The sequence below is a fragment of the Vicia villosa genome, linkage group LG2 (genome assembly GCF_029867415.1).
Source record: "Vicia villosa cultivar HV-30 ecotype Madison, WI linkage group LG2, Vvil1.0, whole genome shotgun sequence".
NCBI classification, from domain to species: Eukaryota; Viridiplantae; Streptophyta; class Magnoliopsida; order Fabales; family Fabaceae; genus Vicia; species Vicia villosa.
The window spans coordinates 9,299,176-9,322,057 of NC_081181.1; the positions used below are offsets into that span (position 1 = coordinate 9,299,176).

A 22,882-nucleotide genomic window follows, 5' to 3' on the forward strand; every position below is an offset into this window, starting at 1 on the left:
ATAAAATAACAGAGTTTAAATTAGTCACTCCAAAAGGTTTGGGAAGTCAACGGGAAGGATTGTAAGTTACAACTCTATATTATTTAATTAATGTTTTCTTATAAATTTTTGTTTCCTTTATTGTATCTCTTATCGGATAAATTTTTTTTTTAGGAATGATTGCGCGATTTGGGTGATTCATTGGATGATGCAACAAGGAGAGAATGGTTATAAGATTGAAGTATGAAAAACTTATATAACACTAAATTTTTTTAATTTCCTTACATTATTATGTGAATATTTTAACAACGACTTTTGCACAATAGGATAGGTTTTTGACAAAGAAAGTAGAACCTGCAAGTAGAGAACTTCAATTATCAAATCAAAGTCTTCGTGGAGGAATGTGTTTAGATTATCTGGTTTGTTCCAAAAAAAAACATGGGAATGCTCTGATACTGAAAATCTGTAACACGATTACATCGATAATTACCTTGTAAAGAGACTGCATAAGTAATTTTCCATCGAGCCTTGGCAAGCATCTGCTGGTATAGTTCTTTGTAACATGAAAAAACATCAACAAGAGCACAGTAAATCCATAGTTACCAAATTCCAATCATGAATCAGAAAATTATTCTCCAAATCATAAATTTAACCTTATTATGAATCAAGTTTCAATTTTATTAAAGAATTTACTATAAATTTTAGAATATCTTATATCAATTTCGATGAAGTAACTGGAAAGAAACAATGTGATAAAGAAACAGTCAGTCAACAAGTCAATTACAAAAACAAAATAATTAGAAAGGAAATAAAGTAAGACAAAAACAGAACAAGGAAATTGAATAATATTGATGCTAATAAAACAAAACAATTTTTCATATACTTTTCCAATAAACAGTTATGTTGATTCAGCATTGATTCACAGAAAATAATCTATAGTATTATACATGCTATTATTTTATACATTCTATATCAAGTACTTATGAAGATATATCAGTAATATATTTTTACCCTTTCTTAAAATAACATAATACTTGTCCAAATTTCATATAACTAAGTTTTACCTATGGGTGATCATGGGATCTGGTCAACAAGATAACTCGACACTGCGGAGGATATAACGAGCATGGTCTTACATAGCGATTGCAGTAACAGTAGCAGTCGCCGAACAGGGTCTTACATAGCGATTGCAGTAACAGTTGCAGGGTCTTACATAGAGATCACAGTAATAGTTGCAGTCGCCGAGGAGGGTCAGTTGCAGTCGCATCACAAATCTTGATATTAAAAAAATCCAGACAATTGCAGCCGCAATTGTGATCAAGTTCTATTTTTAGCTATATCAAAAGCCAAATTAAGTGTATAAAGTATAGCAAAATGATACAAGTTGAGAGTAAAATAAGTAAATTAGAATGTTGGGCAAGACTATTCTTGTTTGTCCTACGCATTTCCTCAATACGTACATTATTTGTTATTTAGGACGATGGACGTTTGGTTTGGTAATGAGATTACACTTTTGATTCCAACAAAGCCACATATTTATCAAGCATAGTTACCACTCTTGCATTTCAGTTGCTCCACAAAGCCACATATTTATCAAGCATAGTTACCACTCTCGCATTTCAGTTGCTCCACAAACACCGTTAACCTTGAAGCCAAATCAGCAAACCCTTTATACTCTTCTGCAACCTTTGCATTCATTTTCTCCATTAGCTCTAGATGATTATTAGTCCCCTAACACACAAAATCATTGCAAATTATAACAAGATAAAACAATAAAAATAACAATTGTACATTTCAACTCGCAAGTGTCTGCAAAATTGATGAGAAGTAGGATATTAGAGAGGGTTTGAGAAAGATTAAGGGGTTTCACCTGAAGCTTCGATTTAATCATGACGGAGGATTCCTGAGATAACTTCGGTGGTTCCTCGTAGATGATGAGCTACCGGTTAAACTCGGCGATGACATATGTATCAGCATCGGCACGTGGCCTCTTTCACCGACACAGACATGATCTTGTGTGCCTTTGAATTGAAGAGATGCAGTGAATTAACATGGTGGAAGAAAGGATTCTTGGGAATTTAGATTGGTAACACGGTGAAAGCGGAGGTTGTTAGGGATTTTAGATGAAAGGGGGAAAAATTAACGCATTTAATTTTCCATCCATACAAATAGAAGAGATTAAGTCTGTTTTTCATTTTTTTTTTAATTAAAGGGTAAAATAGATAAACTGTAATAACATTAAAGATAAAAACAATTAAAAATATATATAAATTAATTATTTAATAAAATAATAATAATAATCATTACAAAAAATTACAAATGGCGTTATTTTATTTGTCAATATAAACATGGGTAATTTACCCCTAGTTTTGATGGGGTAACCTAGTCCTCACCTTAAAAAAATATCTGCAACAAACAGACAAAAACTAAATATATTTATTTTTTATTAAAAACAGAATATTTCTAAATATGACGTGAAACATAAATAGGCACATGACATCACACTACATTAAAATTGAACCGACAGGTTTGGAACAAAAAAAGTAATAATTCAATAAACATACGTTTGAATAGTATTAGAAAATTTGCAAATTTATTGCTCAGATACCCTACAAGTTAAGGGCTGTGTTGATAAATAGCTATCAATATTTTGTTTGGTCTTTAATCCTTTGACATTAAGAGAACCGAAAAAGTAAGTAAGGTTTGATGAAAAAAAATTCAAATTCAAGTCACTTAATTCTATTATTTGATTAACAATACACACATGTTTAAGTTAAAAATATAAGAGAAAAAGAAATACACACTAACAGTGTAAAATTTTTTTATACTGTCAACCAATCATAACCAAGTATTTAATTAAAATATAATTTTAATTTTAAAATACTAATATGACATGGCAAGTATAAGAATTTTAATTAGTTGTATGTGTAAAATTAGTTTATACGGTCAGTGCACTACCTTTAAACTCAAAATATAAATACTGCACACTCTCAAATCTTAATACATTATTTAAGATTTTGGTTTGTTTTTAAAACAATACATTATTTAGTTGAATATAAATCATCTCTTTTGGTTGATATATCTAATTCTCAGCCACATTTTTTTGACCAATATAATTGAATTGACAGAGACATGAAAATGGAAATGGAAATTATCATAATATTCATTTTTTATATAAAGTAAATAGGTAAACAAAATTAAAAATATATTATTTAATAAAAAAATTTCCCTCTGTAAAAAAACAAATGTTAGGTGTCATAAAATAATCTTTAAGAATTTAAAATAATAACACTTTCTTAAAATTTTATATTTTAAATTCAAGTCAATATAAAAACCTTAATTAAAATATTTGGCTTTAAATAAGACGCTTTTGAGTTTTTCTTTTGATTTTTTTCATAAGTTTCTCTTTAAATTTTAAAAAGTATTAATTATTCCTTTACTTATATATTTATAAATATATTTATAATTGTTAAATATATGAGGCAGAGTAAAATATAGAAGTTTGAAAATATTTAATTTAAAATAAAATTATTTTTAAAATAAGAGTTTGAAAAAATTTATCAAATGTTTGAATAAATACGAATTTTGAATAAATATAAAGCAGAAATTCAAAATAAAGAAATTACGTAGAAAATAAAGAAGATAGGGGAATAGAAATAACACTAGAGATTTATAGAGGTTCATTATTATGAAGTGACATGCTAATCTCTCAAAGAATTGATTTTGAGATTATCAACTATTATTTGAGATCTTTTAGATGGTTATGCCCATAAATCCCCTTATACAAGAAAAAAAAAATAAAGTTTGACGTTAACTTCCAACTATACAATGAATAGGTTTGAAGTGGTTAGTATTCACATTAAATAGATATTTTGTACATAATAATATTGAAAAAAGACGGTGTGTTGAGTTAGTTATCCTCTAAATTGCATTGAGGTTTTACACAGACTAGCCACGAATCGAACAATATTTGTGCCTGGCTGATCTCAAATCTATTTAGTTTTTAGATTGAGTTGAACTCAAAAATCGAGTGAGATTTTACACTAAGATAATCTTGAACAGATATAAAATTTTAACCAGTCTAAGCTCAAGAATTATTGTGGAATTTTTTATTGGTTGATCTTCACAAACCAAAAGAGAATTTTTTCAATGGTGGAGCTCTTGAACCAAACCTGAGACTAAGACTAATCTCCGAAATACAAATAAGAAAAACATTCAATGATTTTTCTCCCGACCAAAATAATCACTTCTTAAGGAGGAATAATTTACTCAAGAGAAAATTCTACTCTTGATAAATTTACAGTGATACATTCATTCAGAACAATATCTTTTAGACTCAAGAACACTCTCAAAGCACTACGACTAAAATATATGAGAAATGTATGAAAGAATTGAAGAGGTTACACTACCCCAGATAACACATATAACAACGATTGTGAAAGAGCTATAATCACGATTGACGGTCCATTGTTACTTAGCGTGTGATTGTAAGTGGGTTATTTACAATTACGGTATAGTGTCCGTTGTAGTAAACTAGATATCGCACTACATACAACAACGGTTGTATTAAATAACCGCTGTTGTATGTCTTTTAGTAAAATAAAAAATACAGTAGTAGAACAACAATAACAACAAGGACAAAAATAAGAACAACATGAACAACAACAAGAAGGACAACAAGAACAACAACAAGAACAACAACAATGAGAACAACAAGAACAATAACAACAATAACAGCAAAAAATAAATACTATAAAATCATCAAACATTAAATCTCAACAACAACAACATTAAAAATTTTACCTGACACAACAATAACTTATACATTGCTAACTTGAATCCATGTTTTCCTTGTCTCATTCATGTTGGAGAAAAATAACGAAGTTTTGAAATTTGTTAATGAAAGAAATGATACTTTCGAGTTATATTTATGTAAGAAATGATGCTTTCGAGCTTGGATTAATGGAGAATTATAGTCTCGTAAATGAAAGATGAAAGATGAAATTCGTCTAAGTTCGTCTAAATTTGTCTAGGAAAAATAATGAACATAGAGCGTTATATCTTGGAAAAGTGGATAGCACACTACTGTTGTTGTATGTCTTTTAATAAAATAAAAACAACAATAAAACAACAACAGCAGGAAGATTCGAACGCATGACCATGCGTCATTTTTCACCACGGTTGAAAGTTCTAACCGTGGTGAAAAGTGGCTTAAAAATAAATAATAAAACAAAATTGTAGGTGCTAAGATTCGAACTCATGACCAGACGAAAATTTTCAACTGTGGTGAAACATAACTTAAAAGAAGTACAAAAAAAGTACTCAATCTATACAAAGACACCAACAGGAGTTTGGACATACTCCACCAGTTACAAACATCCTAATTAGAAAAGTCTAATGGTGAATGAAACCATTCATACCAATTAGACATTGGTTTCGTTTTTAATGATCTAATTACAAGTCTAATGGTATATGATATTAGACTGATTAAAAAATATTTTCCTATTTAAACAGAAATTTCCTTAATGAACTTACTAGGCTCCAAAAATATTTATGGGAATTTTGATTAAAAAGCGAAATGATTCTAAATCCAACATGTTCCTCTATTTATATCTGTACATAGTAGGTGTACCCATATAGCTAAACAAACATTTATTGGTTGACGATCAAAGCCACCTTTTTTTGACAAAGAGTTTTCATGTTAAAATCAAGTGGAGTTATATTTTTCCCAAATACAACCGCAATTGTATTGACAGTGACATTAAAGTTTTGATGTATTAAATTCTTAACTACGATAAAAGTACTTAAATTTCAAATAATTTTGTCTTTAGTTGTAATATTGAATCATCTAGAGATATTGAATATGATCAACTTAAAGGTGAAGACATTGATGAATATGATTTTGTAGAAAATTGAATTTTGCATTATGTTGAAAATAAATATGAAAACACTTTTTTTTTTAATTTGGGAAATTTATAAAACTCTTATTTTTTTTTAATAACTTTTTGGATTTTCTTTTTATAATTTAGTGGATAATTTACATAGTTTAATACAAATGTATAAATATTACAATTGAATATATTTTTGTTTTATAATTTTAATTTTTTTTGGTCTAGAACCTTACATATATATTTATCCACTTAACTCAATCAACCATAAATCCTTATTCATTCTAATATTGTTAGAATTAAAAAACTTGATTATTTAATGACAATCAATATTCAAAAATAAATGTAGAAAAATTATTTCAAATTTAAAATTTTCAATTAATTCATCTATAAAAACATTACTTTGAAAAATAAATTGGCATGCATATTTGAAAGAAATGTCTTCTACAACAAGTTTTTTTTAGAAATAATAGATGCAAAATTTATTGATTAAGGAAGAAATTTTATTAGTGTCAATAATTCAAATTTTTTGTTCTTTAGAAAAACACAAATTGTTTTGTATTTGTTACCATAATAAAAATCAATTACAGATTTACAAAAATTACGAAAAATTCATAACATTAATATTTAAAAATATCTGTAACAAAGAAGTAAGAGCTCAGAAATAATTATTTTGGTTATAAATGATTCTTTAAATATGACGTTTAACGGGTCCATATGAACATGACATACGTTGAAAATTTGATTTTTTGTTTATGAATCCATTAATAATTGCAGACACTTCATTAAAATTGAATAGAGACGTATAGAAGTAGAAGCATCAAGTAGATGAACATTCAAAATCAAATTTAAGTAAAAGCATTAGATATGTTTAAAGCTGTTCTAGATGCGTCTGAACTCTGAACATGATACATGCATTCTCTATGCAATCTGAAAACTAATATAGCAAAATTTATTTCGCAATCAATGAAGATGGTATGGGAAACATCAATCTTCTGCATGAAAAAAAATGTTTCTTATTACTGCTTTTAAATACCACTACAAAGAGCATTAACAACACCGTTTGGAACATTAAGTTTTTGGTTTGGAAATAGTCTTTTTGTGGGAAGATTATACTTTTTATGAATTTAGCAAGAATCCGCTTTTCTTCTTTTCGTAAGGGTAATTGGTGTGTAATTTTTTTTTGTTGGGCTTTTCCGCGCTCCTTTGTAATCGGGTTGGAGAATTCTTAGTTCTCCGTTTTATATTATTTCTTGATTAAAAAAAAAAAAAGATTTATTGGTATAGATTTTGGTTAGTGAAGTGATAGTATTTCAAGTCGTAGTTAGTTCTTCGTTGTAAATTGTTTCATGTCATTGTGACCATTTGAACTACTTGTTTGTCTTGAGTCAAGTTGCATCTTTATTAGTTGTCTTCAAAGATGAGTTGTTATAATCAAAACGTCAATATGCATGACCTTTTTTTTTTTTTTTTATCACTTCTTAATTAAACTTGTAAGCACATAATTTTACAATCTATACCATTTTTTTTTTACTTTATATCACCAGTTTAGTCCGGTTCGGAGGCGAGTTCTGGCATCAAGTGGTTTCATCCCCCTTCCGATCGTAGTTGCGGGGGATCGAACCGTGGTTCTCCCTACCAAGTCCAGCGTCAATCACCACTGGACCAACTAACGATTGGTCGATTTATACGATGTTATTTTGATTAATACCAATACTAAATTATGATGTTTTAAAACAATGCAAGTATTAGAAAATTACGACAATTTTTAGCAATTTATAATCTGTATTTGTTTTTATGTAAAATATATGGTGTTGAAACAAGTACTATTTTCAATAAAAAACCGTCACTTTAAACTATGTTTAAGATGACGGATACCGCGATCAGTAATTTCGAATCTCTATTATTTTTCTTGTGACAGCCAAATTTAAGACATTTCTAACACATTGTTTTTTTTAATAAGTAATGGAGTATTATAACGAAAGTGAGTAAAAGGATACTCACCCATGGGTAATACAAAAGGAGGAATTCAAAGATTCTAAAGGACATTGAGCCCAAAAATAAAAATTACAATTAACGGTGAATTTGGAACCAATAACATTCCAAAGCCAAGAAAGTAATTTGATCTTATGCACGATTTCGCCCTCGTTGAAAATTCCGGAGTTGAATAGAATATCATTACGCATACACCAAAGAGCCCAACATGTGGCCAACCAGAAAATCAGATTCTTTCTAGGAGGAATTTTACCGTTAAGCGAGCGACAAAAGGCCAACATATGGTCCACAACACCAACAACCACCACCGAAACAATCCCAAGCCAAGAAGAAATTTTGCTCTAAACAATTCTTGAGAAAGGACATGAAAGAAATAGATGGTTCAAAGATTCGATTTCTAAGAAGCAGAAAACACAAATCGTGTCTCTGTTATCAGTCGAAATCCCTCACTTGGCCAATTGCTCCCTCGTGGCCAATCTATCTCTAACACATCTCCAGCCAAAGACTTGAAGTTTTTAGGGACAAAAGATTTCCATATTATTTTAAAGGTTGCAAGTGAATCGACCCCAAAAGAAATGTTAGAAGAAGAGGCGGATAAAATTTCGTAGCCGGAACTTACCGAATACGACCCGCTGGTGTTCTTGAACCGTTTGAAGGTGTCCTCTACTCCCCTCCTTGGAGCAGTGCTAGTGAGATAAAGATGGAGGGTTGCTGTCTCTGAAGAGGCTTCACCATCATCAACGCTTGTTTGCAAGAACCAGGACCATTCGCCATTAACAAAACACCCCATATCGGCGACAATCAAATTTTTATTAGGGGCGATATTATAGGCTGCAGGGAATAAAAGTCTTAGAGGTTGCGATCCCAACCACTTGGTATGCCAAAAATATAAGTGAGCACCGTTTCCCAAAACACAACTAACACCATTGCGAAACCAATCTTCCTCTGGAACTTCCAACTTGTTCGTGATAATGTCCCGCCACCACAAAGAAGATTTATATATGGTCGTGGATGAGACATTTCTAATCACGCAGTCGATTAGTGAGCCGTATCTAAACTCCAAGATTGGACGCGAAATTGCATCCGTATCTGTAAGAAAACGCCATTTCCATTTGCACATTAAGGCCTCATTGAACGCTTTGAGGCATTTAATTCCTAAGCCGCCAGCCTCCATGCTTTTACACACATCGGACCAGCTTACCCAAGGAATACCACGACTATCCAAACTGGCACTCCACAAGAAATAGCGTTGTATCTTTATCAATTGTTGTAACACAATTTTGGGTATCATATAAAAGGACAAGAAATAGATTGGGATGGAATTCAGAACCGAGTTAATCAATGTGATCTTGCCGCAAATGGATAGAAAACGCCCTCTCCAAACCGAAAGCTTATTCTTCAACTTTTGCACCGTTGGTCTCCAAGGTGGTTGGGTTCTTTGATTACAGCCTACAGGAATACCCAAGAAAGTAAAAGGGAGACTGATGACCTTGCAACACATAAATGTAGAAGCAGCAGATAGGAATGCTTCATCCAAATTGACACCAAGTAAACAACTTTTGAACAAATTGACGTTCAACCCCGACACCAATTCAAAGCCCCGGAGGATAGACTTGACACACCATAAATTGCTCCATGAAGGCTCACAGAATATGAGCGTGTCATTGGAAAATTGCAACAATTCGAAGCCAAGATTATCAGTCAGATTAAACCCTTTGAAAACACCATTCAAAACAACTTGTTTGACTATTATTGAAAGACCTTCAGTTACTAAGGTGAATAGAAATGGGGAAAGCGGGTCACCTTGACGTAGGCCTTTACCCATGGGAAAATCACGAGTTGGGCTACCGTTGACAAGAACTGATGAAGACGCGTGACAAACATACGAATCCATCCATTTTATCCACTTTTCACCGAAACCGAAACGTCTAAGGACGTACATCAGGAAATCCCAATTAACATTGTCAAAGGCCTTCTCAAAATCAACTTTCAGCAACAAGCAATTCATCCTATTCCTCTTAGCAAAATCTGTTAATTCATTCAACACCACTATGCCGTCATGAATCTGCCTACTCGGGATAAAGACTGTTTAGGATTTGGAGGACAAATTTCCTATAACTTTCTTCAAATCTATTTGCAAGAAGTTTAGCAATGATTTTGTACAAACTTCCTATAAGACTAATGGGACGATAATCACTTAGCATTTGAGGGTTAGCAACCTTCGGGATCAAGGCAATGAAGGATGCCGAAACAGCTTTAAGGAGATTTGACTTGGAATAAAATTCAGAAACAAAAGCACAAATGTCACCTGAAAGTGTATTCCAACATTTACAAATAAAGCTAAAATTATATCCATCCGGTCTCGGGCATTTGTTACATCGAATTCCCAAACGACATCTTGCACTTCCTCCATCGTGAATTATACTTCTAACTCCAAAACATCCATGTTTTCAGGCTGAGTAAAAGGTAAACCATCCAACTTTGGCCTTCTGAAAACGGACTTTGTGTATTTAGACGAGAAGAAAAGTTTGACTGCATCCTTGACACCAGCGACATTCCCCACACTACCAGAACCCGTGTCAATAGAAGCCAAGAAGTTCCTCCTATATCTTGCCTTGATAGAATTGTGAAAAAGCGTGTGTTTAGGTCACCTTCCCTGCACCAAGAGACCCTGGATTTCTACTTCAAAAGACATTCACGCCTCTGAAGATTGTTCCAAAAAGATCAAGTTGCATCACTGCGTTTTCTTGCCAACACCTCCACCTCCGCTGAGATACTGGAGGCTCCTTGAGCACCATTAGACTCCATCAAGGTTACAAAATTATGTCGCAAACATTTAAAGTTATCGCCGCATCCTCAACACAAATTAATCTGCACGAATTAATCGTCACAGCTAACGCGATTAAGTAAAAGAAATTTATTTTTGTCAATAATTTAGATTATAGCTCTTTAAAAAAAACACGAGTTTTTTAAATTTATCTGTAACAAAATTTTAAAAACTTAAAAAAAAAAACATGAATTTTTTAAATTCTTAACATTGATATTAAACATTTTGGATCCTCTCCTCCCCTTTTTCTCTCCATTTCTCTCCTTCCTCTCTATCTCTCTTAATTTTATTCTCTCTCGAAAACAAAAATAATTTTATAATGAAGAGAGAGAGTGAGATTAAGAGAGAGATAGAGAGGATGGAGAGGAATGGAGAGAAAAAGGGGAGGAGAGGATCCAAGTCCGATATTAAAATATTGGTAACAAACAAGTTAAAACTCAAATAATTATTTCTATAAAAAACATATCTTTTTAAGTATGACATGTTACGGGTGTCAATATAGAAGACAGTTACATTAAAATTGAATAGACACGTAGAAGTAGAAGCATCAAGTTGATAATCATTCAAAAACAAATTTAAGTAAAAGCATTAAATTCTTAGATATATTTAAAGCTGTCATAAATACGTCTCAACATGACATATGCCATGTCTATCCAAGTTGGAATTGTATGAAAATATTTGCAAGCTTATTGTTTATACCCCTTCAAGACCGTACACAACAATGGTGAGGTTGCCGGAGGGTGGGTTGTGTATGCAGTCTTAAAATTAGTTTAGCAAACTTTTATTTCGCAATCAATGAATATGGTTATGGGAAACATCAACAAGGTCTGACTTTTCAAACAAATTGTTAGTTGGTCTAGTGGTGATTGACATTGAACTTATTAGGGAGAACCACAGTTCGATCTCCCGCAACTACGATTGGGAGGGGGATGGAACCACTTGATGTCAAAACTCGCCCGCAAACCGGACTAAACCGGTGGTATAAAAGCCAGAAAAAAAAAGTAATGCAAATAAATGCTAATGTATCTAATGATTCTATGCAATTTATTTCTAATTAATTGTGATTGTGTTATTTTTCTTTCTAAAGGTGTAAAATTCAAGTAATAAATTTCGAAAACAAGATTATGTTTGTGATGTGATGTTGAAGAAATGGTTTGGAGATCTTATTTATAGAAGATTTGAAATAATTTAGACTAAAGAATTCTAATCCTATCATCGAGACATATTTCGGATATTAACCACTTTGATTTCTGTGCAGCACTATAACAAGTGTATGTGTATATGATGTAGAGAGCAATGGTGTATACATAACATAGCTCTAAAAAAATTTCAATAGATTTTGAATACCGATGTTAGAGACGTGGTTGACAGGGTCATGACTAAAAAATACATTCGTAACGTGTAAGGGATCCATGTGCACGTGATATGCGTTGAAAATTTGACTTTCTTTGTAAGAAGACACTTCATTAAAATTGTATTGACATGTATAAGTAGAACCACTACAACGCGCAAGGCTTTTAAAAGCCCTTTTTTTGGCCTTTAACAGCGCTTTAAAGCGCTGCCAAAGCCAGCGCTGGCATAGGCTACGAAAGCGCTTTTAAAAGGGCTCTGGTAGGCCCCCTATAAGAGCGCTTTTCTGGAAAAAGCGCTCTTGTAGGCCCCCCTTTAAGAGCGCTTTTCAGGAAAAAGCGCTCTGGTAGGCCCCCCTTTAAGTGCGCTTTTTCCAGAAAAGCGCTGTGATAGGCCCACCTGTGAGAGTAAAAAATAAAAGAAAACGCAACATACTAAAGCGCTTTTGTAAAAGCGCTCTTATAGGGTGGGCTTTAAGAGCGCTTTTTCCAGAAAAAGCGCTCTGATAGCCCCCCCTATAAGAGCGCTTTTACAAAAGCGCTTTAGTATGTTGTTTTTTTTTTTTTTGCTTTTTTATTAATCTTTGGCAGCGCTTTTAAAAAGAAGCGCTTTAGTATGTGGGCCTTTAAGAGCGCTTTTTTAAAAAGCGCTTTAGTAGCTAAATGAGGTATTTTAATGTGCAGCCTGTAATTTAATCCTCCCAGTCGACCTGTAATATTTTCGACCTGTAATATGTTTTCAGCCTGTAATATTTTCGACCTGTAATTTATTTTCGACGATATTATTTCAGCCATCAGTAAGACAATATATATATATATATACTAATATAATACCATTATAATATCCAAAATTATATATATACATCATTACAACATCAATAATATTATAGTACTTCAATTCGACACAAATCCTACATGAAAAAGCGCTTAATATAAAAATGACACAAATCCTCTTTTATTTCTTCCAACTTAAGTTTCGGGTATCCAGCGGTACGGAATTCGTCAAGGTACTACAAAACAAAAACAAAATATGAATGATACATTTAGTTAAATGTAATAAATTATATGAAATTATCTTAAGTTATAAATTTATACCGTGAGCGGAATCTCTAATTGATTTGCCTGAAGGATTTCTTTCATAAACCTCAATACAAAGTATCCGCAATCGTAACTGTTTTTCTGTTGCGGACACTACATAGAAAAACAAATAAGATTCTATAGTTGTGCATTGTTTTATCAAGTAGCATAAATATATTATAAGCAACATTGTGAAAAATAATGTACCTGCACTTGGATCCAAGTAATGTTGCTAGATTTAGTTCGGGATACCTGTGCGTCCCGTTGACTTCGGAACACTTGTATTGATCTAATTAACAAATATATAAAAGCATATGTTTAGATCAATCCCACAAATAAGTAAATATATATATATATATATATATAAATATACACGAATATATATTTAGAACGATCCCACTTACAAATCAACGATGTCCTTCATGGCCGGATAATTGGTCCATTCACCATTTACCGAATTCAGATAATACACGACTTCCCTTATAGGGTTGATAGCAAGCAGCAACCAGTGTGCTCTATAAATAAAAACAATAGGTTATATGAAAATTTTGCTATACACAAAAGAAACAGAGATTAGATGAACAAAGAATGAGAAACTAACCCTACTGGTCGGGTATTATACGCCCAAAGATGCAGACATTCTGTATTGCCGGTGGACATGAATCTATCGACTAATCGCTGTCTAACTGATTCCCGTTCCGAAGCAATTGCCATTCCGCTGCAGTGGGCGGAAGACACGAAACGGAATCTGTTAGACAACGGAGTCCCGCGCAACACTCTGTCATACAACAACCTTAAATAAAAACATAATAAACATTAGATTATTTTCATTGAAATGTGTAAATAAATTATATTGTGGGACTAATTAAATAATATATCGGATGAGGGAATATTACCGGATGTATGAGTGCATGTTATTGACGCCTAGTTGATCATGCTTAAAAATCTCCTCCAAGTCATCAAGTGTAATAAGTGACTTGAATTCAATACCGAAGACACTCTCATCCATAACGATTTCACGTAAAGCACCATCCTTCAAATCGGACATATCAACCATTGTTGCGAGCGTCGACCGGTACCGAGGCACAAAAGCACCGCCTTTTTTTCCCGCTGGCTTCGGAGGACCAGTGGGTGGTACGGTACGAACTTGCTGCGTCACTTGTTGTGACTCTCGAGCGGATGCCTAAAAATCATATAAGTTATGTAAAATATAAAATCATGTAGATTTAGATTCAGATTAATTATTAACACTTTAAATGTACCTCTTTTAGTGATGCAACGGACTCCTCCTCCTGTAAAATCCCTTTACCCTTAACTGTGGGTTTTATAGGAGCAGTCTAAAATTAAAATGTAAAAAATAATTAATAAACGGTTTAGAATTGACATTCGAAAACTAAATGATTCATAATCGTTTTCAATATACCTCATCACTAATGGTAATGAGCTCCGAGGGCCATGCAACAAATGATCCTATTGCATCTCGCAGCAATGTCGTCTCTGAGACCATGTCAGGTACCGGTAGCATCACATCATGATCTACTACAACATCCACCGATACTTTCAGGTGTCCATCCGGGAGTGGTCTATGGTGAAGTAAATCTCCCAAAGTGTTGTGCACTTTTCCCTTGCCAACTAGTCGATAACTTGGTTCCAATAAGTATAGTTGGCAAGATGAAATGCCCTAAACCAATAGTAAATATAAAGTCATTATCATTAATAAAATAGAACAATTTAAAAGGAAAAGAAATTATAATTACCTCGGGAAATTTCCTTTGATAGTTGATACTAGCCTTATCACTAGTTTCTTTCACCGATGAAGTGTTGCACTTTTCTCTCATATACGCCTCTTTATCTCTTTGCAATTCAGAGACTTGTGCTTGCAATTCCGCCAACTTTTGCAACACTTCTTCATTTGAAGGATTTCTTCTCCTAGGACTCTTGTAAAAAGAGGTTGGAGTCACACCATGACCCTTACCCCTCACCCGATCGGGATACTCAGGAGCATCTAGTGCTCTACTAAGTACGCTCCCCTCACCGGTGGATGCCGATTGCGACAAGGTCTCCTGTAATTCATTTACATTAAAAAATCATTTATATATTAAAAAACATTTGATTTAATTAAAGACACAGTATTATACTTACACATTCAGTAAAAACTCTCTGAACTTCGGGATCGACAGCATGATCCTTGCCCACACGAGCTTCCCTCCACAACACATGTTCAGGAAGTGAGGTTTCCTCACTTTTAGTCTCCTCTAACTATGCATTGACACAAATGATAAAATCGTCAAATAAAACACATTTAGACAATTAATTAAAACGCATTTCTATTTACTTACAATTTTATCCTCCAAGCGTGCATATCCCAAACGCCCTTTTTTGTATGGATATGCGGGTTTGGATGCTCTCGCACTATTCTTGGCACTCCTTTTCCGAAAATCTTCATCTCTTTGCTCTACAAACTTAGCCCAATCTTCTTCACCAATGAAGATCTCATACTTTTTTGGCCGTCCCGGTGCCTCTTCAAGAAAGTTTCCATCTTTATCCTTAAGATAAGTGTTTGTCAAAAAAGCTTTCCACCCTCTATATCTTTTGCCGGCCAAACCAAGTATGTAGCGTCTACGATCATCTGGTATCTCAAAAGTCCTCTGCAAAAAAACATACTCATAGTGTGTTAGTATAAGTAATTTAAACAATTTATCATCAAGATAATAACAACAATTAACCATATATGATATATACCTGAAGCTCGTCCCAAATCGCTTTTTTTTTCGCATCCAAGTCTTCGCTTTTCAGATTCCATTTAGCTACGGAGACCGGAATATGCATACGAACAAGTGTACCAATATAACTTGTCAACTTTGCAGAATTAGGACCAATTGCTTGTTTATCAGAATTCCATTCCAATCGGTATACTAATCCTTGGTCTCTATGTCGAACGATTCCCTTCATGATAGTGATGCCTCGTGCAACTTCTTTTGCTTCAGTATCAGGTGGAGCATTTGTATCCGTGGCATCTCTTTCTTGAGCATCTCTTTCTTGTGAGTTTTCAGGTGGAGCATCTCTATCCGGAGCCATTTAACCTGTATCAAACAAACTAAAGCACATTAGTACACTATTAATAAGCTAACAATCTATACAAGTAAAATGGAAGTCAAACCATGCATGTACAAGTAAATCGGAAACGAAATCGGTACAAATCAAAATAAGCGTCAAAAAATAAAGTTGTCGGAATTGAACGAAATTTACATGGCTATGGTAAAACGTCCCCACGGACTCAAAAATAAAGTCGGTTTTCCGAAATTTAGACCCTAAGCCCGACTTTTGATTACGGGCAGAAGCAAAACCGATAAAAAAACAGTCCCGAAATGAACATATAAGTGCATGAGCAGCTCCGGAATCGTCAAAATAGTATAGTTACATGTAAAGAAGTCGACAAACGGATACATGGTTCAAAAGTTATGTACAAAACGAGAATATGCACCAAAATTGAATAAGTACTATACTATTGATTAAAACAATCGGTACAAATTGAATAAAACAAATTAGTCGGAATATGTATACTATTACCTTTATCACTAACGTCTCTTTCTTTTCTTGGTAGGATTGTGTTCTACGCGTCTCTTAACAACGCGGACGGTTGGATTGATCCAAATACCCTCATTATGATCATTTCTAGTACAAGATTCATTCTCATTTTGATCGTTTCTTGTACAAGATTCAATGCCAACACCAATATCACCTTGATCTTCAATGTTTTCATCTACTATTTTGTTAGATAAAAGCACTATAGACCATTTCGTACTTGTCGGATCATTGACATAGAACACTTGTTTAGCTTGAGAGGCTAAAATGAAAGGCTCATCTTTGTACCCTACCCTATTGAGATCCACTTGCAAAAATCCTGACTTATCCATTCGTATGCCACTATTATTTTCAACCCACTTGCAACCAAATACAGGAATCTGAAACTTCGCGTAATCAAACACCAAAATGCGCTCGATAACCCCAAAATATGACAAATTTGCAAATTTCGGATTTAAGTCATTCGCACTTGATATGTGCATTGCTTCAGCTACCAAGGTAACACCACTATTTTGCATAGTACTTTTATCATCCTGTTCTTTGGTATAAAATGTGTATCCATTAATTGCGTATGCGCTATAAGAAAGCACAATTACACTTGGACCATAGGCTAAACATCTCAACCTTTCTGTTACTGAAGCAGGATCTGAACGATACTTTGAATAAATATGATCCCTAAACCACGGTATGAAACTTCGATTGTGCTCTCGTACTATCCAGTTCTCATTTCTATTTGGATTTAAATCTCGGAGAACAACCTTGTGCATTTCAACATACGGCTCAACCTCAATCTCATTGTGCAGAACATACAAGTGCGCTTGATCCCGTTCGACCATTGATACTGTCACAACTTTATTTCCAATTAGCCTTTTTCCTTCTTTTTTTTCGACAATATGAGATTTGGGGAGTCCAATTGATTGAACATTTGACAGATATTCAGTACAAAACTCAACCGCTTCTTCAACAACGTATCGTTCGGCAATACAACCCTCCGGTCGACTTCTGTTTTTCACGTACCCTTTTAATATTTTCATATAACGTTCAGCAGGGTACATCCATCTCATATAAGCTGGTCCGCACAATTGTGTCTCTTTCACAAGATGAACGACTAGATGAACCATTATGTCAAAAAACGAGGGAGGAAAATACATTTCAAGATCACATAAAGTAACAACTATCTCTTTTTGCAATGTTGGTAAGATCGCGGGATCGACCACCTTACTGCAAATTGACCTGAAGAAGAAACACAGCTTAGTTATTGCGCTTCTTACTTTTTCTGGCAGAATAGAACGTATACCTATTGGTAAAAAATGTTCCATTATAACATGACAATCATGCGTCTTCAAACTCTTTAACTTGAGGTATTTCATGGACACAAGTCTTCTAATATCTGAAGAGTAGCCTTCTGGAACTTTAACTTCACTGAGGAACTTACACAATGTTTTCTTCTCCTTTCTAGATAGAGTGTAAACAGCAGGTGACAGATATGTTCGTCTTCCTTTCGTCACGGGTCTCAATTCAGTTCTCATCCCCATGTTTACCATGTCATTCCTTATGTTAACGCCATCCTTAGACTTTCCTGGTATATTGAGTAACGTACCTATAACGCTGTCAAATACATTTTTTTCAATATGCATAACATCCAGGAAATGTCTTACGTACAACGACTTCCAATATGGAAGTTCAAAAAAAATGGACTTCTTCTTCCACCCACCCTTGACAAGTGAATGTGCAAAAGGCTTGCCAAACTGAGTGCTCACATCTTTCACCTTTTCAAAAATTTGATCACCTGACAAAAAAGGCGGGGCTGTACCATGTTCGGCCTTTCCGTTGAATGCTTTTCTCCACCCACGGTAGTGATGATTAGAATTTAAGAATCTACGATGACCGAGAAAGACATTCTTCTGACAAAGATCCAATCGTGTCGTATCGGTTTCATCTTCACAAACGGGACACGCCTTTTGACCTTTATTGCTGTACCCGGATAAATTTCCGTATGCTGGAAAATCATTAATTGTTCCAAACAACATCGCCCTCAAGTTGAAACTTTCCTTCCTATACCCATCGTAAACCTCCACACCGTTGTCCCACAAAAACTTTAAATCTTCGATTAACGGTGCCGAGTATACGTCTATGTCATTCCCTGGTTGTTTAGGCCCAGAAATTAGCATTGATAACATCATGTACTTACGCTTCATACATAGCCACGGAGGTAGGTTATAGATCATAAGAATCACAGGCCATGTGCTATGCGAGATACTTTGAATACCATGCGGGTTCATTCCATCAGTAGACAATGACAATCGAAGGTTTCTTGCTTCTTTTCCAAATTCAGGATAATCAGTATCAACTTTCATCCATTGTGGTGAGTCTGCCGGATGTCGCAACTTTCCATCAATAATTCTTTCATCTGCATGCCAAGTCAAGTGTCTTGAATCGGTCTCACTACGATACATGCGTCTAAATCTCGGAATTATAGGAAAATACCATAAGACTTTAGCAGGAGACAACTTTTTCTTATATCGAGGGGCACCACATTTAGGACACTCATTCAACGCTGCATACTCGTTTCGAAACAAAACGCAATCGTTTGGACATGCATGTATCTTATCATAGCTCATGCCAATAGAGGACAACATCTTTTTGGCTTCATACGTTCGATTGGGAAGAACATTATCCTCTGGTAGCATATCTTTCATAAGGGCTAATAACTCTGTGAAACTTTTATCCGACCATCCATTGTCCGCCTTTAAGTTGTACAACTTTAACACCGCAGACAATCTTGTGAATTTTGAACAACCATCATACAACGGTTTCTCTGCATCGCTTACCAACCTCTCAAACATTTTGGGACAATCCGCAAGATCTTCTTCAAGCGCTTCTGCAATCTCTTCGACTCGATCGCAATCGTATGTGTCTGTGCAATCGTCGTTTGAAGCATACTTCCTATTACAACTCGACCCAACATTCCCGTTACTTTTCTCACCATGCATTGTCCAACATGTATAACTTCTATCAATTCCAAACCGTAGTAAATGGGATCCCAACTGTTTCCCGTCAACCTTATCCCCATAACAGCAACCCAAGCAAGGACACAGCATTCGAAGCGGGTCTTTGGAGTGCTTAACCGCAAACTCAACGAATTCCCATACCCCTTTCTCGTACTCTTTCGACAATCGGTTTGATCTCATCCATGTCTTATCCATGACTTAATTAAGCTAAACAAATGCTTCTTGGTTTCTCTATCAGGTACTAAGGAATTCTGTCAAGATAATAAATAGCTATCATCATAATAGAATACCTAATCAGAATACCTGATTTCTTAAAGAAGACATTACCTTATTTCAAGGTAATATAAGTCCACAAACCAAAAAATTGGTTGAGAGACACTAAATTGATATTAAAATTTAAAAAGAAGAAAATAACAAACTATAACAAACTATAAATTTAAAAAGTGAAATTTCTTTTTATATTAAAATTCAAACATTTTTTATGAAAGCAAATTTGAAAAAAAATAGAGAAACACATGTAACCAAAAAAAAATAATAGAGAAACACATGTATACATATTTTTTATTAAAATGAACTAAAGTGCATGCAATAAAATTATTCATTTTTAAAGAAAACAAAAAGTGTCAAGTTTTAACATTTTAAAAGGATGAATTCAAGTATTTTTGGAAAATAAGAGGGTGTTATTTCTCTTAAGAAGCAAAAAGTTTAAAATGCAACTCTTAATTTCTATTACTATAGCAACCGTTTGTTATAGCTTTTGTTTTTTTTATAAATTTCTTTGTATCATTAAAAGTGGTTTTTTTAATGATACAACAACCATATTTCCATCTTCTAATTTTACTCCAATTCAACAAACCACAACAACCAACAAACAAAAAGTTACGCCAATATTATGGCATAAGAATGACCCCTAATTATTTCCTAATTTTGATCTATCACCATTCATGGAACAAGTTATACACATGTTTTAACTATCAAAACACCATATTTCCATCTTCTAATTTTACTCCAATTCATCATTGAATCTTAGTTTTATGTCACAACTCAAACCACCTAAACTCTCATAAAACTAATAAGGAAGATTCAAAACTCATAATCATACATGTAAGATTTACTAAATCATAATTCTACCATGATTATCCAAACAACAACACAAAACATGATCATCCAATTTCATCAATTCACCATAACTATGAAACTCCCCAGAATTTCAGAATTTCCTCAATCTTTCCACCAAAACTCAGTGTTGTTCCAAATGTCAGTGTTGTTCTAAATGTCAGTTCTAAAGATTCTAAATGTTCCATATAAAATTCCAAACAAATTCTCATAAGCATATTCAAAAACATATAGCAGTATGAATAAGAACATATAGCAACCCACATACAGCATATTCAAAAACTTAGAAATTACCTAAAGGGATGCAGGGAGAACGGAGAACGGAGAACGGAGAACGGACGGAGGCGGAAACGGCGAACAGAGGCGGAGACGGAGGTGGAAACGGCGGCGGAGACGGAGGACGGAGGAACTGAAATTGATTTAGGGAAGAATCTGAGATTTAGGGATTCTGGGTGTTTGTTCGCGAGGAGAAGAAGAGAAAGATACTGAGAAGCGCTTTTGAAATTAATTGGGGCAAGTTTAATTTGTTTTATTTTAAAACACCTACGAGGGCGCTTCTGAAAAGCGCTTTAGAAGGGCCACCTATGCCAGCGCTTTCTCTTAAAAAGCGCTTTTGTAACCCCCCCCCTTTAAGAGCGCTTTCAAAAGCGCTTTCATATCCCCCACTATAAGACCCCTATAAGAGCGCTTTTGAAAAGCGCTGTCATACCCCCCCCCCCCCCCCTTTAAGAGCGCTTTTAGAAAGCGCTTTCATAGCCCCCCCTATAAGAGCGCTTTTGAAAAGCGCTTTCATTACCCCCCCTTTAAGAGCGCTTTTTTAGCGTGTTTTTTTATTTTGTTTTTAGTGCAACCTATAACAGCGCTTTTTACTAGAAGCGCTTTAGTAGGTGTGCTGCTAAAACTTAAATTTGGCATAGTGAACCTTCAAGCACGTATATATATATATATATATATATATATATATATATATATATATATATATATATATATATATATATATATATATATATATATATATATATATATATATATATATATATATATATATATATATATATATATATATATATATATATATATATATATATATATATGGCATATCATATGAGAATGTCATATTTATATGAGAACGTGGGAATGAATCTGAACCGTTGGATTTTAAAATAAATAGTGGAGATTACGAGTGAATCTTTTTTTTCTCTCTCCTGCATCTTGAAATAAATGAAGTAGGAGAGAGAAAAAAAGATTCACTCATAATCTCCACCATTTATTTTAAAATCCAACGGTTCAGATTCATTCTCACATTCTCATATGATATGCATATATATATATATATATATATATATATATATATATATATATATATATATATATATATATATATATATATGACATATCATATGAGAATAACATCTTTATATGAGAATGTGAGAATGAATCTGAATCATTGGATTTTAAAATAAATGGTGGATATTATGGGTGAATCTTTTTTTTCTCTCTCCTACATCATTTATTTCAAAATGTAGGAAAGAGAAAAAAAAGATTCACCCATAATCTCCACCATTTATTTTAAAATTCAATGGTTCAGATTCATTCTCACATTCTCATATAAAAAAGACATTCTCATATGATATGCCCTATATATATATATATATATATATATATATATATATATATATATATATATATATATATATATATATATATATAAAAGGGATATTCTTACTTTAAGAAATAATAAATAGTCTTTGCACCTATACCAACAAAGCATTAATTTCTTGGATATGTTTGAGAAGATTTCTCAACATACCCCATACATTTTTACGCACCATTGAATCGGCAAAAAAATTTCTTGTTTTCGTAGATGCATCTTCGGAAGCACCTCGTTTTTTTGTTTAATGTTGTTTTGTTTCGTAGGTGCACATACGAAAGACTTCCGTAGGTGCATCTACGAAAAGGTTTGATGTTATAATGCGCGTCAGACCTTTCCCTTCCCTCATTCTTCACATTTTCAAACTCAAACTCTCTCAAATTAACCTCATATTCTCTCAATCC

At 33.6% G+C, this 22,882-nt stretch overlaps 1 long non-coding RNA gene across 1 annotated transcript; it reads right to left on the minus strand.

Annotated features, from left to right (window-relative positions):
* Positions 1-259: 259 nt before the first annotated feature.
* On the minus strand, positions 260-2,131 carry LOC131645835 (uncharacterized). Its single transcript, XR_009297207.1, has 4 exons — positions 1,850-2,131; positions 1,044-1,710; positions 470-532; positions 260-333 (listed from the first exon to the last, which is right to left on the minus strand). It is a non-coding gene; the product is annotated as an uncharacterized LOC131645835 (long non-coding RNA).
* Between the last annotated feature and the right edge of the window lie 20,751 nt (positions 2,132-22,882).